Below are 22,380 nucleotides of genomic sequence, written 5' to 3'. Positions count from 1 at the left end.
GTGAAGATGCTGGTGAGGACGCCCGCATCCCCCAGAGCAGCTCCCTGGGCCGCGCCACTCCCGCTTCCCCGCAAAGCAGTGGTGGGGCCCCTGCACCCCGCCCGGTGGGGGGCCTGGATTGAGCTGACTTCTGCCTCTCAGGTGTTACAGGCACCTGGGGAGGGAATCGGTGGATGGGGGCTCTCTCCCTACCCCCCATGTATAATGTATATGATGAGAGACATCTGGGGTACCTGCAGGAGCCTTCTGCCGAATCAGCCCGCTCCCCTCCCTCGCCCACCCCGTCCCTCGGCCCTCGAAGGTCCTGGCAGCTGAGGGCCGGCCCCCCCTTTCCTTTGTTCCCCCAACTACAGGGCTTGGTCTGATCTTGCCCTCTCCGCCTCTCTCTCTCTCTCTCTCTCTCTCTCCATATATATGCTCCATGTCTCCCTCACGATCTCCAGGTTCACATGAGATCTGCCCTCTGGGGGTGGGGTCTGCCCTCTGGGGGTGGGGTTAGCCCTCTGGGGGTGGGGTTAGCCCTCTGGGGGTGAGGTCTGCCCTCTGGGGGTGGGGTTAGCCCTCTGGGGGGGTGAGGTCTGCCCTCTGGGGGGGTGGGGTCTGCCCTCTGGGGATGGGGTTAGCCCTCTGGGGGTGGGGTCTGCCCTCTGGGGGTGGGGTTAGCCCTCTGGGGGTGGGGTCTGCCCTCTTGGGGTGAGGTCTGCCCTCTGGGGGTGGGGTCTGCCCTCTGGGGGTGGGGTCTACCCTCAGAGGTGGGATCTGCCCTCTGAGGGTGAGGTCTGCCCTCTGGGAGTGAGGTCTGCCCTCTGGGGTGGGGCCTGCCCTCTGGGGTGGGGCCTGCCCTCTGGGAGTGGGGTCTGCCCTCCGGAGTGGGGTCTGCCCTCTGGGGTGGGGTCTGCCCTCCGGGGTGGGGTGCCTGGAACGCGGAGGGGCGCGCGAGCACGCAGGAACACCCCTGCCACCGCCCCTGCCCTGCATGGAGGTGAGGCTGTCCCTCTCTCCTGAGGAGCGCCCAGGATGACTTGGGGGGGCGCTGCCCCAAGGAGCCCAGGGGCAGCCTGCGTGGGCAGGGGCTGCCTCAGCCGGGGTGGGCGCAGCCAAAGAGGCTCCTGGGAGGAGGCAAGGTTGCAGGCTGAAGACAAGACAACCAGCAGGAACAGCAAACAGCACCTGGGAGGCCACAGCTGTTACACTGTATCCTGCAGATAACAAGCAAGGAGCAGAACCTGCCCCGTCCCCTTTGATCCCGGGTTGGCTGGACCCACAGGTGCAGAGGGAGGGCTGGAACCCTGCACCCAAAGCAGGTTTGAGGCTCACTTTGCAAGCCCAGAATTCCATGTCCGCACAGTCCAAGCCCTGCAGCCCGGGAACAAAGGCAAGGTGGGGCCGGCCTCAGGCGCCCGGGCCTGGGAGGGAGCAGGGACCGGGCGGGACCGGGCGGGCAGGGGAGAGGGGCCGGGTGGGCAGGGGAGAGGGGCCGGGCGGGCAGGGGAGAGGGGCCGGCTGCTCTGCAAGAGCCTTGTCTGAGTTCTCCAGAGATCTCTCGCAAACAGCATTCTGAATTCACCCGACACTTAACTTTAAAACAACAGAAAGAAGTAACAGGAATCTGGGGAGGTAGAAGAGGGCGGGGGGGGGGGGTCTTTATCCACATTAGTAAAAGTGTATTAACATCCTAATGCAAGATCTGGTAACATAAAGAGAAATAACTCCACAAAACACCAAAACGCGGCACCACTGACCCACCACGGCCCTGGCCGAGGCGCTCAGCCTCCCAGGCCCCCGCAGGCGCCACTGCAATACAAATCGCATATTCACACAGCAAATGTTTTCCATGAACTCATACATATTTATATAGCTTAAATTATACATGCATGCATTGACCAATAAATTGGTTTTATTACGTTAGTGGCCTAAAATAGTTTTATTCAAGAGCTATTTTAAAAAATAAATTTTTAATTTAAAAAGTGAAAATACAACATGTCTATGTCCATTAAAACAAAATTTTTTTATAAATTCTTTAGCTGAACATAAAAATGTGAAAATAAATCATTATTCTTGGTGTACGTTGACAGAGCTTAGCCTTTCTCTCTGGCGCGGGATCTGGCCCAGTGGCTGAGTCGCGCGCGCCCGCATCGGCACAGGGGACGGAGGCTCGGCGCTGCCTCCAGGCACACTGCCTGCTGCTGCCCGTGCCCACCTGCAAGGCCTGCACTGGGTTTCCAGCCCCCAGCCTCGGTCCAGGGCAGCTGTCGTGGGCTTGGGGAGAGTGATCCACGGATGGGGGCTCAGTTGTCAAATACATTAAATAAAAGGCTTTAAAATTCGTTTCCCTGGTACATGGATCTTAACCCTGTGTCAGTGGCATTCTTCAGAAGAACATATTTTTTTATTATTATTTGAGAGACAGAAACAGAGAGAGAGTGAGAGCGAGAGCTCCTGTCTGCCAGTCCACGCCCTCATGTCCACAATGGCCCTCGGGGCAGAGGCTGCAGCCAGGAGCCAGGCACCCAGTTCAGGACTCCCCCCGGGGGGGGGGGGGGCGGAAGCCAACCCCTGGACGCAGCACCGCCGCCCAGGCCGCCCAGGGTGAGTATCAGCAGAGCCGGCGTCCGGAGCTGGAGCTGGGGCTGGGGCTGGACCAGCATCCCCAACACTAGGCTACGCATCTGCCAGAACGCACTTTAGTAAGAATACATTGTTTTAGATTTTTCATAAAACTGCATGTAACTGTCTTCAAATTACATTTAGTGATTTAGGGGCTGGCACTGTGGCACAGCCAGTTAAGCTGCGGCTTGCAGTGCCGGCATCCCATATGGGCACTGGTTCAAGTCCCGGCTGCTCCACTTCCAATGCAGCTCCCAGTGATGGGCCTGGGAAGGCAGTGGAGGATGACCCGAGTCCCTGTGTCCCTGCACCCACGTGGGAGACCTGGAAGAAGCTCCTGGCTCCTGGCTTCAGCCTGGCCCAGCCCCGGCCACTGCGGCCATTTGGGGAGTGAACAGCGGATGGAAGCTTTCCCTCTCTCTCTCTCTCTAACTCTACCTTTCAAATAAATAAATCTTTTTTAAAAAATTTATGATTCAAACATTTAAATTGCCAACATTCCAACTGATTGTTTTCACTTTAAATTCACAAGCGATTATGTCTACAGAAACCGGGAGACCCGGTGAGCTCAGGTGACTCCTGTTGTCAGTTCTGGTCTCCTCCAGCAGATGCGGCTGGAGAGGCCGCCTTCTGCCGCCTCCTGACACACGCCCGTCCCCGACAGAATGCATCAAATGCATCCTACCCGTGACACTCCGGGACGGAACAGGCCTTCGCTGCCAGACCCCGTTAGGGACACCCTCTCGGCGCTGCCCCCGGCGGTGTCAAGCAGAGCCGCATCGCGTGCCGGCTTCAGTGGCAGGGCGCACACCCCGCCGCGCTCCACGGGCCATCATGCCGCCTTCCTGCAGGCAGGCTGTGTTGGCCGTAATTACAACTTGCTAGGAACGCTGATAATTAGCATTTTGGAGCTCCTATTCATTGCCTGCTTCAATGAAGGGTTTCCAACCGATTTATACAACTGTATCCAAAATGTGAAGTATTTGTTTACCGAAAGTTCAGCGCCATTATTAGACACTCGGGGTGATTTACCAAGTAATTGTTAAAGGCTCCAACACTTACCAAGTCCGATGGATGGCGAGGAAAACGGAAGAACGGGACGGCCGACGCTCCGGCTGAGCCTTCCCTGCACCGTCTCTCTCCAGGTGCTGTGGAACCGGACACGGACACGGGAGATTCTGACCAGCTCAGCTCCTGCAAGATCGGAGGCGGCCCGGGCTTCCTCGGGGGCCACAGGCAGCCCCAGCACACTTCCGCTCGGAATTTAGAAAGAACACTGTTCTCTCCACGACACTGGCGTCACCAAAATCGGATTCCTTATCGTAACCACGAGAACAAACTGCGTGCCACGGAGGCGGAGTTTGCCGGCAGAACTTAGGACCACATCACCGCCTCCCGGCACCGGCGGGCACTGCTAAAGCTGACCGAGTCCGTGGATCAGGTGGAAATGACGGAACTCCCACGGCTGAAGCGTCTGCCAGCCCTGGGCGGCAGGAACCGCCCGCTTCCCAAGTTTTCCCCCCATGAAGCTGGCCTGTCCCCGGCCAATCCGTCACTTTTTATACGGGGCACTTCCCAAAGTTTGCCGAAAATGAAATTAAGAGATAACTTTATTTTTGGTGCAAAAAAAATCCATAAACAACTTTTTCTGCGGACTTGCACTGAAGTGGAAAAGAAGCCGGACAGATTCTGGGGGCCCTGGTCCGGTGACCGCCGTGAGTCACCTGGCGCAGGGCAGACGCGCCTTCCACAGTCACGCGCCCGCCAGCGCCCATGGCCCCATCTCGGGCCATGTGTGCCCTCTGCCGCTGCCCCAGCGTTCGGGCTGACCCTGGGTCGCGGGGCAGGAGAGGGGCAGGCTCCCAGCCACCAGCGACTCTGCAGAAACCAAAAGCCGGAGCTCAACTTGTAGTTAAACACACATCTTTGGTTTTTTTGTGTTTTTGTTTTCACCTCACTGCAGCCAAAATGGTGCACTATAGGATTCCAAAGGCCGATGGTTCACAAACCACCCAGCAAACAGCCAGCTGTGGGCGCGGGCGGCACAGAGCCCGGCGCGGTAGCCGGAGCCTGCCCATGGCTGCACAGCTCCTCTCCTCCGCATGACGCTTCCCCGAGGCTTCCCAGCACTCTCCCCACGTCCACTGACCCTGACCGCTAACCTCAAGCAGGCCACGGCCCAAGCCACCGACGAGCCACGGCTGGTCCACCAAGGGCCCCTGGGGCAGCCATGCCCAGTGCTGGGTGCCTGTGAAGCAGACAGGTGTTTAGTAAGGAGCGGCACATATGCAAGAAGAAGGGACCCAGGCGTGGCCCAGGGAGACACCAGCTGCGACAGACTCTGGCCAAGTCCTGTCCAGCCCAGCAGAGCTCTGCCGGAGCACGGGCACTTGGAGGGCCACGCCCACCACATGACCAGGCCTTTATGCCCCGTGGGCTTAGCCACTGGCTGCAACGTGGGCTGCATGAGGCTGCGCTGTGTGGTTGGGGAGTCTGGTGCCCTCCAGGGAGTCACCTGCGCACCACACACCCTGCGGCCAGGGCACGGCCTTCCCCAAGTCCCTCCAGCACCCCTGCCGCACTGTCCCTGGTCAGGAGCCTGGCAGCACTTGGGAGGCGGGGACAGTGACGTCCCGACTTGGACGGGTCTGGACCAGAGAGAGGGGCCTGAGGCTCACCTTTGTGGTCTAAGCGCACATCAGCTTGTGAACTCTGGTTCTGCACTACGCCTCCCCTACTCCCGACGGGCCACAGCACACACACCTGGGAGCGCACCCACCTGCCGCCCATGCCCACTGTGGCCGGCCTTCCTGTAACTCCTAGCAGAAAACTCTCACAGGGCGGAAAGCCCGGGACAGGAGCACGGCCCTCCCCCTGGAGTGTGGGAGGCGCCACGCTGCCTTCTGGCCTCCCAGGAGGCTGGAAGGGTGAGGACAGCGTGGCAACAGTGGGCCAGGCACTGGTCACCAGCCGAGCCTCACGCGGCCTCCCGCGAGTCGCGTCCCCCAGCCCAGCTAGCATGGTGCCACCACCAGGAAGCCCATTCCTGTCCCCTTCAAACATTCCCGATGGGCGGGGGGGGGGGGCAGGGAAGCCAGCCGGAGGAGCTAGAGATCACGGCGTGATCTGGCCACCGCTCACGACGAACGAGGCTGACAGACGCCCTGCGGGGAGACTTTCACCTTCCCGCCTCCCCGTGGTGCACCGCGGCCTCGTCCCGGGCAGTTCATCACACACGCAGGGTCCATGTGTCCACACGTGCCTGCTGCAAGCCTCCCGCCGGCGCCTGCGGGTGGAGACGACGCTGGCCCCTGGGCGAGAGGCCCACGGAGCCCCGGCACCTGTGGACGTGGACATGGACGTGGTCCTGGCTCTGTGCCGCAGCCCTGGCGCTTTCCACAAACCTCAGCTTACGGTACCCTCTGCTCCAGGCGCTGAAGACACAGCAGGAAACACCCACGGGTCCCCGTCCCAGGGCTGCAGTCTGCTGTCTCCGGCCTCCGAGCCCCGCCCTCGGCCCACACACGTGCTGGGGGCACAGCAATGTGGCGCATGAACAGGTGGCCTTGAGGGGCCGGCACTGTGGCTGAGTGGGTCAAGTCCCAGCTGCTGCACCTCCTCCCTGCTAATGGCAGGGGGGAAAGCGGCGAGGATGGCCCAGGTGCTTGGGCCCCTGCACCCACGCGGGAGACCTGGAGGAAGCTCCTGGCTCCTGGCTTCTGCCCGGCTCAGCCCTGGCGGCCGCGGTCATCTGGGGAGAGAAGCAGCAGATGGAAGCTCACGCGTGCTCTCCCTCCCTCCCTCCCTCTCTGTAGCTCTGACTTTCAAATAAGTAAATAAATCGTTTTACAAAGGACGACGGCGTCGTCCTGAACTGGACGTCCTCCGCGCTGCACCGTGAGGGCTCACGCGCGGAAAGAAAAGGCTGCAAATGCTCAACAGAGCGGAGCTCGGGGGGCAGCCGGCGCTGCCGGAGCTGCGAACCCCCGGCAGCCAGCAGCCGACAGTGCCGTCCGTCCCTCACAGAAGCCACGCTGACACAGAGGCCGGCACAGAACAGCACCCGGTGCCCCGACGGCGGCTCGGTTTGGCCGTGGAGCGGAGGAGCGGGCAGACGGAGCCCCCGGCTCAGCCAGCTAAGCTCACAGACGAGGAAACCTGACCCAGCGCCGGCAACAGTTCCCGAGAGGTGGCTCCCAGGAATTCTGGCAGGTGGGCAGGGTGTCCAGTCCTCCTGCGGGTGTGGCCAGAGACCCAGAGGAGGCCTCTGGATGAAGGGGCTGCACACCAGGGCCAGGGCCACTGTTAACGTGGGGCCCAAGATCGCCCTGCAGGCACCGTCTGCGGTCACGTGAACCCCTGTGTGCCCACCCACGCCTGCTCACTGGCGTTCCCAGCAGGCCCTGCTCCTGGCCCAGCCCCGCGTGACGGCTCCGCGCTGCGGGGGTCCTAGAGCGGCCCCCGCCGGTCCCCCGGCTCTGGCAGGAGTCACACGGCTGTGGCAGCACGGAGGCCGCTCCCGCAGCTGGCCGCTGGGGCCGGCTGCCTTGTGGAGGCCTCCCCTCCCCGGGAGTGAGGGGTGAGCAGCCACAGTGTTCCTCTCATGTCCTTGCACTTGAGCAGGGAGACGCGTGCCCGTCTGGGGTAACCGCGATCTATTAATACAGAGAGATGCGGGGTGGATTCCACTTTTATTCAGGTAACTAACGGGCTCTACTCACGGGGACACCCAGCGTGACCTCTCAGGGCCTCCTCCTCCACCACGGCCACCTGGAACCAAGTCTGGAACACGCAGATACACAGTCACACAGACACAGCCCCCGGAGGCCAGAGGCAACCCCAGAATACACACAGACACACACACAGACACACGCACACAACACACAGACACATGCAGACACACACACACAGCCCCTGGAGACCAGAGGCTGCCCCAGGACACACAGTCACACACACAGAGATACATACAGACACACGCAGACACACACACATACACACGTACACAGCCCCTGGAGGCCAGAGGCTGCCCCAGGACACACACACACAGTCACACACACGCAGATACACACATACACACGCAGACACACGTAGACACATGCATGCACATATACATACACACACATGCACACAGAGACACACAGACACACACAGACATGCACACACACATACATACATTCACACACACATGCACAGTCACACACATACACACGCAGACACACACAGACACATGCACACACATACATACACACACATGCACACCCAGACACACACAGACACACAGACATGCACACACAGTCACACACACGCACGTACACGCACACACCCCAGGACCCCAAGGTCTCCAGAACCCAGCTGCCGCCTTTCCGTGTGCCTCAGTCTTCCCACCTGGGAAGTGGCCATGATCAAGACCCCGCCTGTCCTCACAGGGGACCGAGCACGGACAGTGAGGGAAGTGTTGCTGCATCTTCAGGCTGTCTGAGGCAGCAGCCTCGCCCAGACGACCTGTGAACTGGTTTCGAGACCTGCCCCAACCCACGCCGTGGCCGGCACCTCCCGGGAAGGAGCTCACGGCTGGAGGCTCAGGACTGGAGCCCTGCAGCCCAGCGTCTGATGGAGGCTGGTGCGGCAGGTGTGGGCAGTGAGGCCGAGACAGTGAGAGAGAACGAGACAGGGAGGGCGATTTATTTATTTGAAAGCAGAATTACGGAGAGGAGAGGTAGAGAAATCTTCCATCCATTGGTTCACTCCCCAAACAGCCGCATGGCAGGGGCTGGGGCAGGCCAAGGCCAGGAGCCAGGAGCTTCACCCGGGCCTCCCACGTAGGTGCAGGGGCCCGAGCGCTTGGGCCACCTTACGCTGCTTCCCCAGGCACATTAGCAGGGAGCTGGATCCAAAGCGGAGCAGCCGGGACTTACACTGGCACCGCACGTTCTCCCTGCGTAACAGGCAGCGGCCGGACAGGTCCTGGGGCAACTGTTCCCTCCGGCCCAGGACCCACGCCCGGCTTCACCGGCTTTTTTCTCTCATTTTTCCCTCAGTGATGTCGCCTATTTTTCAGCACTGCGCCAAAAACTGTTTGCAGCGGAGTCTGATCAGTTGGGATGGCTAAGAAATGACCGCTAGTCCACCATCGCCGCAAATCAACTCCGTGCAGGACACAAGGCAGCCACCGAAGCCTCCGAACGGCCACAGTGCAGACGGCAAAGGCGCCAGCTCGCGAGGCGGTGCGGCCCCGGCAGGTGACACGGACCAACGCCCGCCTGGCGCCCGGGCGGCCCACGCCTGGGAGAGCCGGGGGCCGTGAGGGGCGAGGCTGCAGCAGCCCGAGGAGCGGCCAAGCTCGAGAGGACGCGGGGCTTCGAGGACAAGCGGGCCCCTGGCAGAGCCTGCGAGGTTAGGTGACCCCTGACCACACGACTCCAGGCAACGGCGAGGCGGCGGCGGCTGGAGAGCGCAGAGAGGCAGCCCTCGCCTCCTGCAGCTCAGGCCCCTGGCGCCTGTGAGGACGGGGCGGGGGCACGCAGGCTCCATCCTCAGGGTAGCCGGATGCCGGGAGAACTACAAACCCCAACCCGCTCAGCGCCTGAGACACACGGCTCAGCTCTCGAGGGGCTGCCAGTCTGGAGACGGGGATGAGGGTGGAGAGACATCGGCCAGGGGCCTGGGCTCAGATCCTGGAGCAGGCAAAGGAGGGGACCCCTCCCCACCCCCTGACACCTGGACCCTCCTCATCCCCTGACACCCGACCCCTCCTCACCCCGTGTCACCCAGACCCTCCTCACCCCCTGACACCCCCTCCTCATCCCCTGTCACCCGGACCCTCCTCACCCCCTGACACCCGGACACCTCCTCACCCCCTGACACCCGGGCCCTCCTCACCCCCTGACACCCGACCCCTCCTCACCCTCCTGTCACCCTGACACCGACCCCTCCTCACCCCGACACCTGGCACCACAGGTGGCTAAGGTGGAGTAAGGCCGCGGCCCCGCCCCAGCGCGCTGGGCCCTCGGTTGTTAAATGGGGCACACACACAACCTCGGAAGCCCCTCTGGAAGCCTGGTGCTGACTGATTTAGGGAAAGGCATGGTCAGGATGAACCAAGAGGAGTTTCCCGCAGCAAAGTAGGAGCCCTGCACCACGACGATGAAATCACAGGCTGGAAACGTTCTTGTGACATGAATGATCTCTTGAATGATTGGACAGCAGACTGCACACCAATTCAGCCCGAAATTTTAGTTAACCCCAAGCAGGATGAAGATACACCGAGGCAAATCCTAGCCAAACGCTGAAAACCAGCGATAAATGGAAAAATATTTAAAAAGCAGATCAAGGAGAAAAGGCATTGGTTCCAGCGAGACAGAACAAAGAGCAATGGCGGACTCCTCGCCGGGAACAATGCAAGTGGGAGACACTTTGAAAATGCCCACAGAAACAGCGACTGTCGGGCGAAAAGCCTGTGTCTAGGGAAAACGCCTTCCAAAACGGAAGGGAGATGAAGACATCATTAGACAAACGGAGCTGGCAGAGTGAGCCGCCCGTGAGCCACACAACGGGGACGCCGAGGGACTTCCCTGGGATGGAGGAACAGAGCGAGACAGAGCCCTGGGGGGCAGGACGGCTCCCAGAACAAGACCACCCTCTGGATGCGGCTTCCGCCATGCCCACGGGCACGCGTCGGAAGCCTGGTCCCCCGCGTGGCCACGTGAGGTGCTGATGGACCTGGGAGGGCCTGGAGGGAGGTCACGGGAGGCCTTGCTGCAGAAAGGGGTCGGGGAGCTCCTATGGGCCCTGAGCCGGCCCTCCCCTCCCGTGTGTCCTGCAGGATGTGGCCGGGCCAGGGGGCCGCACGCGTGCCAGGGCTGTGCACGGGGCAGGACTCCCCACCTCCGATCCAGGAGCTGAACAATCTCCTCCGTGCACCAAACACCCAGCCTCGGGCCTTCCGCGAAGCAAGAGCGCGGCAGGGCCTTTGTCTCCTAATTAAACCTGTTCCTAGCTGACACGATCAAAGTCAAGGTCAGGGTGGCTGCGATCCGCTTGCCTGTGAACGGGTCCCGCTCGGCTGCCATCGCGCAGAGCAGTGGTGTGAACCCTCGCCAGACTGCCTAGGGCCCAGCGGTCACAGGGACGCACGCCCAGTGTTCTGTCAGTTCCTGTGGCCGCCCTGAAACGTCAGAGTAGCCAATCAGACGCACAGAGCAGCCCATCAGAAGCACAGAGTAGCCAATCAGATACACGCATGCAGCCGTGGAAGGGAGACGACCGGGCTACACCCACACCGAAGGGAAGAATCCTGGGTAAGAAATTCCACCTGGGCCGCGTGCCGGCACAATAATAAAAGACGACTTCCTGCTAAACGCCTTGGTGTCTTGTCTCTGTGCACGAATCCTGCTGCGACAGAAAACTAGCGCACACCTGAGAGTCAGCCGAGGCACCACCAACCCAGCAGGAAGGCAAAGTCTTCAGAAAGGGAAGTGGGACCACACGCTAACTGCGGAAAACACGGAACCCGGGTGCGTCACAGACGACGAATCCCCGGGAGAAACCACAGTGAGGCCTCTCTCTATCTTGGGGTAGGAAAGTACCTCTCAGGGCCGGCGCTGTGGCACAGCAGGTTAAACCCCTGCCTGCAGCGCCGGCATCCCACATGGGCACTGGTTCGAGACCCAGATGTTCCACTTCCGATCCAGCTCTCTGCTGTGGCCTGGGAGGGCAGTGGAGGATGGCCCAAGTGCTTGGGCCCTGCACCCACGTGGGAGACGGGGAAGAAGCTCCTGGCTCCTGGCTTCGGATTGGCACAGCTCCGGCCATTGCGGCCAATTGGGGAGTGAACCAGCAGATGGAAGACCTCTCTCTCTCTCTCTCTGCCTCTCTGTAACTCTGCCTTTCAAATAAATAAACAAATCTTTAAAAAAAGAAAAGAAAAAGAAAAAGAAAGTACTTCTTAGAGGACATGAAGAAGTAATACGTAAGAAAATATAAATTTAACTGCATCAGCACCTAAAACCCTTACTCAGCGAAGCCACTGTTCCATGGAAAGACATCCACAGATGAGGGGAAAATATTCACAACATAAATAAATATCTGACAAGGAACTCACCGATGCACTGTGTAGAGAGCTGCCATGAATCAATAACAAGACGACAGCCAATTAAAAATGGGCAGAAGGCTTGCATCGGCGTTTCAGACACGCACACGGAGACGTGCGTGCGCCCCAGCCTTTAGTACCGAGAGAGGGGATGCCGAAGCCCGGGGGACCACTTCACACTCCCTGGGTCAGAAGTGACGGCTGACAGTGATGAGGGTCATGGAGGCGTGGGGCACTGGGACCCCCGAGATGGTTCGGTCGTTCCGCAAGACTGTCTGCAAGTGTGCACTGACACCAGGCCTGCCCGCCCCACCGCGCGGCAACGCCAGTCCTAGGGAAACCCCGCAGAGGAAGCACAGGCCACCCCCAGGGGCTGGAAGCCGGCAACAGTCCAAGGGGCAGCAGCAGGAGAGCGGACGGTGGAGCACCAAGCCATCACAGGACGCGCTGGGGACCTGAAGCCCGTGGGCGACTGCAGGGGCCACGGCCTCGAAGCCAGGGCCCCCCAAGCCCGTGTTCAGGGTTGAGTCCCCAGGGGGGGCTGCTGGCCTGGCAGACGCTCTCAGACGGGGCCGACGGGACGGCGCAGGCAACGGCAGCTGCCCTCAGCGGGTTCTCCCAAGGGCGCTGCTCTGGGCCTGGTCTGGGGCTGCGCGTGAGACCGCCCCCCCCCGCGCCCGGCTCGGCCCCCGCTGCGGGGCTTCCCGACGCAGCCCACGCCATGTGGACCTCCCAGCTCCAGAACCACGAGCCCAGAGAAGCCGCTCTTCCACACACGGCCATCTGCCCTCGGCGTTCTCCTCCATCACCGGAAGCTGGCCGCCCCCATGACTCTGCGAGAAACCGAGCCGGAAACGCCGCCGTGGCACGGTGCCACCCGCGTGGCCTCGGGCGGTGGGGGGCACAGAGAGGCGTCTGCTGTGCTGCCGCCGTCTCCTCTGAGCTGGTCCCGGCTGGCTCACTGGCCAGAGGCCCCGGGATGGCACGCTTTGCCGCCTGCCGGTTACCGGGTGCGGGAGCGCAACACCACCTCCGAACCTCCTCCACTCACGGAGACGCAGCTGTGAGAAACGACCCACGGACTTCCGATTTTTTTCCAGCAAAATCAACTTGTGCTTCCTTCCGCTTCTCAGGAACTGTGTCCTCGGTGCGGGGACGGTGGCTTTTGGAGGCCTCAGGCTGTGTCCCCTCACTGCCCGGGCAGAAGCAAACTCAGGAGGCTCCGGTACCTGGGCTGGACCCACAGAGCAAGGCCGCGCTAGGGCTGGGCTGGGGGACAGCAGCACCGGCCTGGGCGCTCCCCCAGCCTCGGGGCACCTGCTTCCTGCGTCCGCCCTTGCGACCAGGGTTCCTCCTCCTCCCAGGGCTGCGCTGGGCTGGGGCAGGGCCCGCCTCCCTGGACTATCAGTGGTGCTGGTCACACAGGAAACCCCCTTCTCCACCCAGAGCCCCTAGAGGTCCCCTCCCACTCTCTCTCCTGCGGGGGACAAGGCCAACCCTGGGAGTGGACACCTCCTTCCCCCGGGGCGCCCTTGGGGGGATTTGAAAGCGATTCTGATGAGCCTGGAGGCCACACTGCAAGGCGGGGGAGACAAGAGGCAGCCCACTGGGCCCCGCGGGGGAGGGGCCCTGGCTAGGCCCGCCCCTGCTGCAGCCCGGGGCCTGCCTGCAGCTCCTGTTCAACCTGACCCCTCCTCTACACTCCAGGCCCTGTCTCTGCGGCCACAGGACAGGGAAGACCACAGCAGGGCCGCCCCTCTTGTCTGCAGCGGGCCCCAGCTGGGCACTCACCACGCACTGGGCCCGGCAGGCAGGCGAGCTGAGGAACGCAGAGACTTCGGGGGCACTGAGCAGGGGACGGGGCACAGAGGGGACAGGGCTGTGACACAGGGGCTGCAGCGTGGGACTGACCCCGCCCCGCCTGCAGTCCTCGGACTTCTGCTGACGGGACCTGCATTTCCTTGGGAACGAGGGCTGGACAGGGGCCGGACTGTGGTCAGCTGCGGGGAGAGCGGCCGGGTCAGGACTGTGGTCAGCTGCGGGGAGAGCGGCCGGGGTGGGACTGCGGTCAGCTGCGGGGAGAGCGGCCAGGGCGGGACTGTGGTCAGCTGCGGGGCGAGCGGCCGGGGCGGGACTGTGGTCAGCTGCAGGGAGAGCGGCCGGGGCGGGACTGTGGTCAGCTGCGGGGAGAGAGGCCAGGGCCGGACTGTGGTCAGCTGCGGGGAGAGCGGCCGGGTCAGGACTGTGGTCAGCTGCGGGGCGAGCGGCCGGGGCAGGACTGTGGTCAGCTACGGGGAGAGCGGCCGGGGCGGGACTGTGGCCAGCTGCGGGGCGAGCGGCCGGGGCGGGACTGTGGCCAGCTGCGGGGCGAGCGGCCGGGGCGGGACTGTGGCCAGCTGCGGGGAGAGCGGCCGGGGCGGGACTGTGGCCAGCTGCGGGGAGAGCGGCCGGGGCGGGACTGTGGCCAGCTGCGGGGCGAGCGGCCGGGTCGGGACTGTGGCCAGCTGCGGGGCGAGCGGCCGGGGCGGGACTGTGGCCAGCTGCGGGGCGAGCGGCCGGGGCGGGACTGTGGCCAGCTGCGGGGCGAGCGGCCGGGGCGGGACTGTGGCCAGCTGCGGGGCGAGCGGCCGGGGCGGGACTGTGGCCAGCTGCGGGGCGAGCGGCCGGGCCCTCTGTCTGCGCCTGGCCTGTTCAGCCACCCGGGAAGGCAGACCCTCCGCCCGGACCCACACGCCCTGCCCTGACGAGGCCCACTTAACTGCATCGCCCAGGGGATCCCAGCGCGACTGGGGTCAGGGGTCACCATGCCCTCCGGAGTGCTGGTTCTGCCTGCACTCGCCTGGTGCTCCGGGCCAGGGACTGTGACCAAATGTTTCTTTAGAGAGAATGAATCTCCATTTAATTTACATTTAATTGTTGCTGGGAAGAGGAGGGGCGGGGCAGCTGGGGAGGAGGGGCCTGCACAGCGGGAGTGCAGGGCCTGTCCCTCCCGCCCACAGGGGTGCAGGGGGACGGGCAGAAGACAGAGCTGCGTGGCTCCTGCAAACGCGCAATAGATAAGAGAAATCACCCGGAGCAAAAGCGCCAGCTGTTGACACGGACAGAGGAGCCAGGCCAGCGGGAAGCAGGGGCCGCTGCACCCGGACAGGCCAGGAGGGCAGGGAGTGGAGGGCCCTGAGGAGGGGGGCCGGGCACCCCCACGGCCCTCGGCCTGAGACACCCTGGGGAGCTGGGGACACTCGCAGGCACAGAAAGTCCCCGGGAAAACGCCCCAGCCTCGACACCATGCACACTCATCTTGGAGCCATCACTTAGTCACTCAACAAATGCTCCCTGAGTCCGGCCTGTGCCATGTGGGGGTGACCACACGGCCTCAGGAGCCAGATCTGTGCCACGTGGGGGTGACCACAGGGCCAGGCCTCATGTGTCTGCCACACAGGAGACGCGGCTCAGAGCAGCTCGCTAGGCCTCCCCACCCTTGCTGCTGCCCCCACCGCGTTCTCCACGCGATGCCGCCGGTCACTGCCGTCAGCCACACTGGGGGGGGCGGGCAGGCATTCCCTGGGAATCACAGTCACATGACCCAGCTCCTGCCTCTTCCCGAGGGGGACTTTTTTTCTGGAACACTTTCTGCCTTCGTCTTGTGAACTTCTAGATGAGGGTGAAGACAACACCGGTGCCCGGGCCTCACTCTACCTCCGAGGAGCCGGTGCGGCTGCACACGTCACAGTCACGGGACTGCCACGTGACCGTCCCATCCGCTTCCCTCTGCTCAGGGTTCTGCTTGTGGAGTAGGGGTGAGGCCACTACTTCCCCAGACGGCTGTTGTGACAACCGAGTGAGGTCATTTAGGTAGCACCATCAGCACAGTGACCAGCAAAGGTAAGCGCAAAATAGTGTTGGTCCTCACCATCGTCACCACCGCCGATACCACCACCAACACTGTCACCACCACCCTCCCCACCACCACCCTCACCATTACCACCACCACCCTCCCCACCACCCTCACCATTACCACCACCAATCGTCCTCACCCTCACCCTCCCCACCACCACCCTCCCCACCACCACCCTCCTCACCACCACCCTCCCCACCACCGCCCTCCCCACCACCGCCCTCCCCACCACCGCCCTCCCCACCACCACCCTCCTCACCACCACCCTCCTCACCACCGCCCTCCCCACCACCACCCTTCCCACCACCACCCTCCCCACCACCACCCTCCCCACCACCGCCCTCCCCACCACCGCCCTCCCCACCACCGCGCCACCTGCATCACTGTTTTGTGGCCACTCTCTCACCCACCAGATGGGCAGCTGGCAACAGGGGCTCTGAAAGGGCCGCCTGTGCTTCTGCTCTCCACCCCTGCGCCTCCCTGCAGCCAAGTGACCGCTGCACAGAGCTATGTGAGGTCACCGTCCCTTGGGCGTAGTTGACCTAAACAGCCTTGATGAAGGCACCGCCCTCCCATCCCGCCCCAGGCTGGAAAGGCCTGCTCCGTGTCCACTCATCCCTGACCCAACAGCCCTCCCTGGACGCGGCGTCACTCAGAGGGAAGTGGCGACACGCGTCTCATTGGCAGCACTCATCCGGGGAGGCCCGGCCCCACCTTCACGCCTGGAAAACCCCAGGCAGTCGGTGCACTCCGGGCCAACCCGTCCAGATCAGAAGGCAACATGTGATGTTTCCATGGCAACCGCCTGACCTATATGTTCCCAGCTTTGCCAGGTGCAGCAGCTTCCTAACACGCCAGGATCAGGGGCTTCACTGCCCAGCTGTGACCCCAGCCCTGCCGTCTCTCATCCGGGCCACCACAGCCACCTCCCGTCCGGCCTCGTCGGCCCACCCTGCACACTGCCACCGTCCCAGGGAGACTCCTCAGAAGCCAACGAGATCAACCCTTTCAGACTGCTAGGAGCCCAGGGTCTGTCAACCCGAGCCTTCGAAGCCCCCTCCTGCTCCCGCCCCCCACGTCAGGGTCCTGCCATGACCACGCCAGCGATGTGGCTGCATCCTGCGCCTCTTCTCGGAAGGCCCACCTATGCAACCTCTCTGCTAGGATACCAGCACCAGCCACGTCTACGCCCAGCTTACAAAGCCACCTCTTCTGGGAAGCCCCCGGGATTTCCCAGCACACACCCTCTATCAGAGCCACTGCTGCGACGTCCGCTTACAGACTGGTCCGCACAGTGTATGTGAGAACCACGCAGGACCATCTGAAGCCCAGGGCCCGGCACAGAACAGAGGGACACTCAGTGTTCAGTCAATGAATGATTGACGGATACATGCCTGAGGGGCGGGCGGACGGATGCATGGATGTGTGGGTGACTGCTAGGCAGGTCGATGGACTCGTGGATGGACAGATGCCCAGACAGAGCTGTGGACACACAGAGGAGTGCAAGCCTGCGGGCAGGCACACGGGGAGCTGTATGGAGAGGGGTGCGTGCGTAGTGGATGGGCGTGGGTGGACAGGTTCATTCCCAGGTGGGTAGGTGGGGGTTAGAGCCATGGACGGACAGACGGGTGGATGCAAGCATGGACACACGGGTGAGTCCAGGGACCCGGGTAATCACATGCAGCCAAGCGGATGCCTGGACTTGCGGACACAGAAGAGTGCGTGGGTGGCAGGGCGTGCAGGGACAGGTGTACGGACGGGACTGGTGGGCGAGCGACGGGAGGACGGAGGAGATTGGTGCACGGATGGACCGAGGTAGATGCATCAGTGGAAGGCCCTGGGTGCGTTATTTTAGGTTGATATTTTGTAACTTGATTTAGAGTATTTCCTTTAGTGAGAAATTAAATTTGTTTGTTTGTGAGCCCGTGGACGTGGTCGATCGCCTGCGTCTGTTTTATGCTTTGGGGGTTTCGTGCTTATGTCTTATGTTCCTTCTTTTCTTCAAAAAAATGTTTGTGTGAGTATAAATATGGTCATTTGGGATTTTATTCTTAACCAGTGATTTTAGAAGCAGAAGGTCTGTTTTTTTCGTTCTGTAAGAGCTCCTTTTATGTGTTAAAAGCATCCTCAGTCTCCGAGTCCCTCCAGGTCACAGACAAGAATGCGCAGTTGTCCCGACTGCGTCCTCCTCGCAGAAGCGCCGAAGCTCTGTCCGGCAGCCGCCCCCGCCAGGGAACGCCAAGGCCAGGGCCCATCTCCCGGGGCAGCCGCGGCTTGGGAGAACTCTGGTTCCCAACTCAGGGCCTCAGCTCCCGTCCTACAGCTGCCCCCACGGAGCCCCGGGGTCCTCTGTGGCCCTGGCCAGCGACCGCCCCTACACTAAGGGGACTGCGAGAGGTCCTGGTGTCCTGGGAGAGGCTGCCGTCCAGCAGGTGGGCACCATTCTGGGTGATGAGCTTTGCTATAGCAACCGCGCACTGTGAACGGAAACGCACGCTGCGGCACTGGGGGGTTTGGTTTGGTTGGTTTGGTTGGTTTGGTTGTCAGGGCTGAGGCAGGAAAAGCCAGATGCAGGGCCAAGGAGTTCCAGGCCTGTGCAGAGTCCTGGGCCGGCTCCACCGGCCACATGGTACCATTTCACGCCCACCCACTCCGCGCGAGACGGAGATCAGCCCTGGTCAGCAACAACGGACGACCAGGAAGGGAGCCCAAGTCCCCAGAGGGGGGGACCCCCAAGTCACAAGCCACGGTACCCCAAGGCCTGCCCGTCAGTGTCCCTCACCCTCTCCGGCTCCTGCCAAGAGGTTCCCCTGGATTGCTGGCCCCTGCCGGGGTCTGCTCCGGGCTCCGCAGGCCACTCCTCCTGCCCGCCTTGCCTTGCTGGCCTCAGCCTCTTAGTGCCCCGCGCTAGGACGGCCCTGAACTTGCCATGGCCTCCTCGTGGCCTCTCCATGCCAAGGACGGAGGCTCCCTCGGGGAGACAGAACACGGTTACAGCACAGGCCCCTCCTCCCTCCGAGGGACGGAGTCCATGACCCCCGCACCGGCTCCGCGGCCCCAGACACCGCGCAGCACCCGCCTTCCGTGCTCGGGGGAGGACCGAGGAGCTGAAGCCCTGGCACGGAAGGCCCAGCCAGCAGTCAGAAGGCACCGAGGGTCAGGCTCCCCGCCCCGTGCCCGGGCTGGGCCCCCAGGCCCTGCCTCCCCTCCCGAGGCAGCGCTGCCCTCCCCGCTGCTCCAAGGCCTGACCTCAGAGAGCCGCAGCCAGAGGGAACCGAGAGACGGAGAGACAGCAGGAGCGGGGGCAGCTGTGGGGCAGCCCAGAGGCAGAGGTCACAGGTGACGGCCGCGGGTGAGAGGGTGGAAGGGGGGACCCTGAGGACGGAGGCGGAGCGTCGGCAAGTTGGGCACAGAACCAAAACCCCCAGGGCTTGTGAGACGTCCAAGTCCTCGCCGATTCCCCCAGGACAATGAGTCTCCTCCACGGGTCCCAGCCCACAGCCGGCCCGCCCCAAGGACAGCCGCCCGGTCGTGGACAACACAGGGGGTCCCCACAGCGTCCTTTTTCCTTGCCTCCAGCCTGTCTCTCCTTACCATCTTGTTTCGAAACAATATTTTACACTTTGAACATTTTTGAAATCTATTGATTTTATCCAAAGTTATTTCAGAGGGGCTGGCCATGTGGGCACCAGTCTATGCCCCGGCTGCTCCATGTCCAATCCAGCTCCCTGTTAACGCCCCTGGGGAGGTGGCAGACGATGGCCCAGGAAGTTGGGCACCTGCCTCCCACTTGGGAGACCCAGATGGAGTCCCCGCTCCCAGTTTTGGCTGTGCCCAGCTCTGGCTGTCGTGGCTTTGGGGATGAACCAGTGGATGTGTGCTATCTCTCTGTCACTGTAAATTATCTTTTTTAAAATTCTATTTTAGGGGGCCGGTGCTGTGGCACAGCAGGTAAAGCCACTGCCTGCACTGCCAGCATCCCGTATGGGTGCCGGTTCGAGTCCCGGCTGCTCCACTTCCGACCCCGCTCTCTGCTGAGGCCTGGGAAGGCAGCAGAAGATGACCCAAGTCCTTGGGCCCCTGCACCCGCGTGGGAGACCCAGGACAGCCCCTGGCTTCCACCTGGCCCAGCCCCAGCCACTGCAGCCCTCTGGGGAGTGAACCAGGGGAAGGAAGATCGCTCTGGCTCTGTCTCTCTGAAACTGTTTCAAATAAATAAATACATCTTGAAACAACACAGAGACAAGGCACCGGCTTTGAAGGAAGGCCGGAAGACTCACCTCCTCACCCGTCTGCCCAGCCGTGTCTGAAAGTGCGGACGCGACCAGAGGAGGGCTCTTCTCCGGGAGCGGGTGAAGCCGTAGCAGACAAAACGTGACAGAGCTGCTGCTCGGCTTACAAGTGTTTGTGTTTATTTCGCTGTCTCACGACAGAGCGTCTTCAAACAGCGCGGTGGCACCCGTTTAAGGAACAGCATCGTTTTAAACCAGTCACTCGGAGTTTAAAGGAAAGCGAGCGGGGTGTTTTCCACACAGACGTGACGCGGGCTTTAAAGCCAGGATGTTCGCTTTCCGGAGTGGAGATCAAAGCACACGGAGCGTCTCAGGGAGCCGGGGCAGCTCGCGGGCGGCAGCCATGGCCCAGGCAGCGCCGAATGTCGACATCGCCCACGGCACGGGCCACGTCGGCCACGGCAGGCAGCGCACCACCACCCCCGGTGACGACGGCCGCTCGCCACAGAAGCACGCGACTGCAACCACGTGGCCCGAGTTCACGTTCGTCGGCAGAGTTGTGGTCCTCTGGCCTTACAGAGGGAAGCGTCCGGGCGTGGCTGGGCTGGCTCCCTGCTCGAGCCGGCCTGGCCAGCGCTGCGTCGCCATCTCCGACCTCCCGGTGCCATTCCCACGGCAAACACAGGAGCCACACGCACGGAGCGCGATGACTCTCGGTCTCGCCGTTGATTCTGGAACAGCCATGCCGTTTGCACGGTGAGCCGCAGGCAGCAGCAGGAGAAAGCGGCAGAGACCTCACCCCGGCGTCAGACCCCACGCCACCCGGCATCAGACCTCACCCCGGCGTCAGACCCCACGCCACCTGGCGTCAGACCCCATGCCACCCGGCGTCAGACCTCACCCCGGCGTCAGACCCCACACCACCCAGCAGCAGACCCCACGCCACTTGGCGTCAGACCTCACCCCGGCGTCAGACCCCACGCCACCCGGCGTCAGACCTCACCCCGGCGTCAGACCCCACACCACCCAGCAGCAGACCCCACGCCACTTGGCGTCAGACCTCACCCCGGCGTCAGACCCCACACCACCCAGCGTCAGACCCCACACCACCCGGCATCAGACCCCACACCACCCGGCGTCAGACCTCACCCCGGCGTCAGACCCCACACCACCCGGCGTCAGACCCCACACCACCCGGCATCAGACCCCACACCACCTGGCGTCAGACCTCACCCCGGCGTCAGACCCCACACCACCCGGCGTCAGACCCCACACCACCCGGCATCAGACCCCACACCACCTGGCGTCAGACCTCACCCCGGCGTCAGACCCCACACCACCCGGCGTCAGACCCCACACCACCCGGCGTCAGACCCCACACCACCCAGCGTCAGACCTCACCCCGGCATCAGACCCCACACCACCCAGCGTCAGACCCCACACCACCCGGCATCAGACCTCACCCCCGCATCAGACCCCACGCCACCCAGTGTCAGACCCCACACCACCCGGCATCAGACCCCACACCACCTGGCGTCAGACCTCACCCCGGCGTCAGACCCCACACCACCCGGCGTCAGACCTCACACCACCTGGCGTCAGACCTCACCCCGGCGTCAGACCCCACACCACCCGGCGTCAGACCTCACCCCAGCGTCAGACCCCACACCACCCCGGCATCAGACCCCACACCACCCGGCATCAGACCCCACTGCGCGTTTGCCCAAAGATAAAAACAAACAAAAACCAAAAAACCTTGGCAAGCCCACAGATGGCTGCGTTAGTGATGCCGCACTCGGCCACGCACACCCACGGTGGGGCCAGAGCGCTCCACGGCCTCGGGGGGAAGTGGGGAAAGCCGGACGCCGCTCCTCCTCCAGGGACGGCGATGTCCACGGGAAAGGACAGCGGCAAGACAGCGTCCCAGACCCGGGCGTGGCAGGCTCTGCACCGTTCAAGAGAGAACCAAGGAAAACCACAGTCGGCGTTGCCGACAGCACCACTGCGGCCTCTTGTGAAAACTGGAACGGGGAGGGCCCGCGAGCCCCGCGTGAACAGCACGTGATGGCCGTGCCGACCACAGCAGGGTGTTCCACCTCCCCCGCTTGGCAGCGGGCAGTTGGACGGCCACGCGTGCACCCGGGGCTCAGACGCCGACCTCCCGAGCCCTTCGCTCCGGGCCTGTTAAGCGCCACCTGCGCAGGCCCCCCTGCCAGGCCCCATCCCTCTGCCTCCAGGAATCGGGCTGTCTCACAGTGGGACCAGCCCGGGTCTGCTCGGCCCAACACCAGGCCTCCTCTGCCCTCCCAAGGCTCAGTGACGCGCCACCGTCCTGTTCAGGCACACACAGCTCGTCCCTCCGTGCCCCGGGGCCGCCGGGCTCTCCCGCCTCTGGGCTGTGGTGGGAGCCCTTCTCCGAATGTCGGCGGTCACGGCCACCACCAGCAGGGCAGGGCCCCAGCTTCCCCCCCCTACACCTGTCACCTGCTTTCTGACACAGGGACCACCTCCACGCGTGTGCAGTGGCACCTCACCACCTCCACGCGTGTGCAGCGGCA

This window comes from Oryctolagus cuniculus, chromosome 11 (assembly GCF_964237555.1).
Source record: "Oryctolagus cuniculus chromosome 11, mOryCun1.1, whole genome shotgun sequence".
NCBI classification, from domain to species: domain Eukaryota; kingdom Metazoa; phylum Chordata; class Mammalia; order Lagomorpha; family Leporidae; genus Oryctolagus; species Oryctolagus cuniculus.
The sequence above is the reverse complement of the archived record's forward strand: the minus strand, read 5'-3'. Positions refer to the sequence as shown.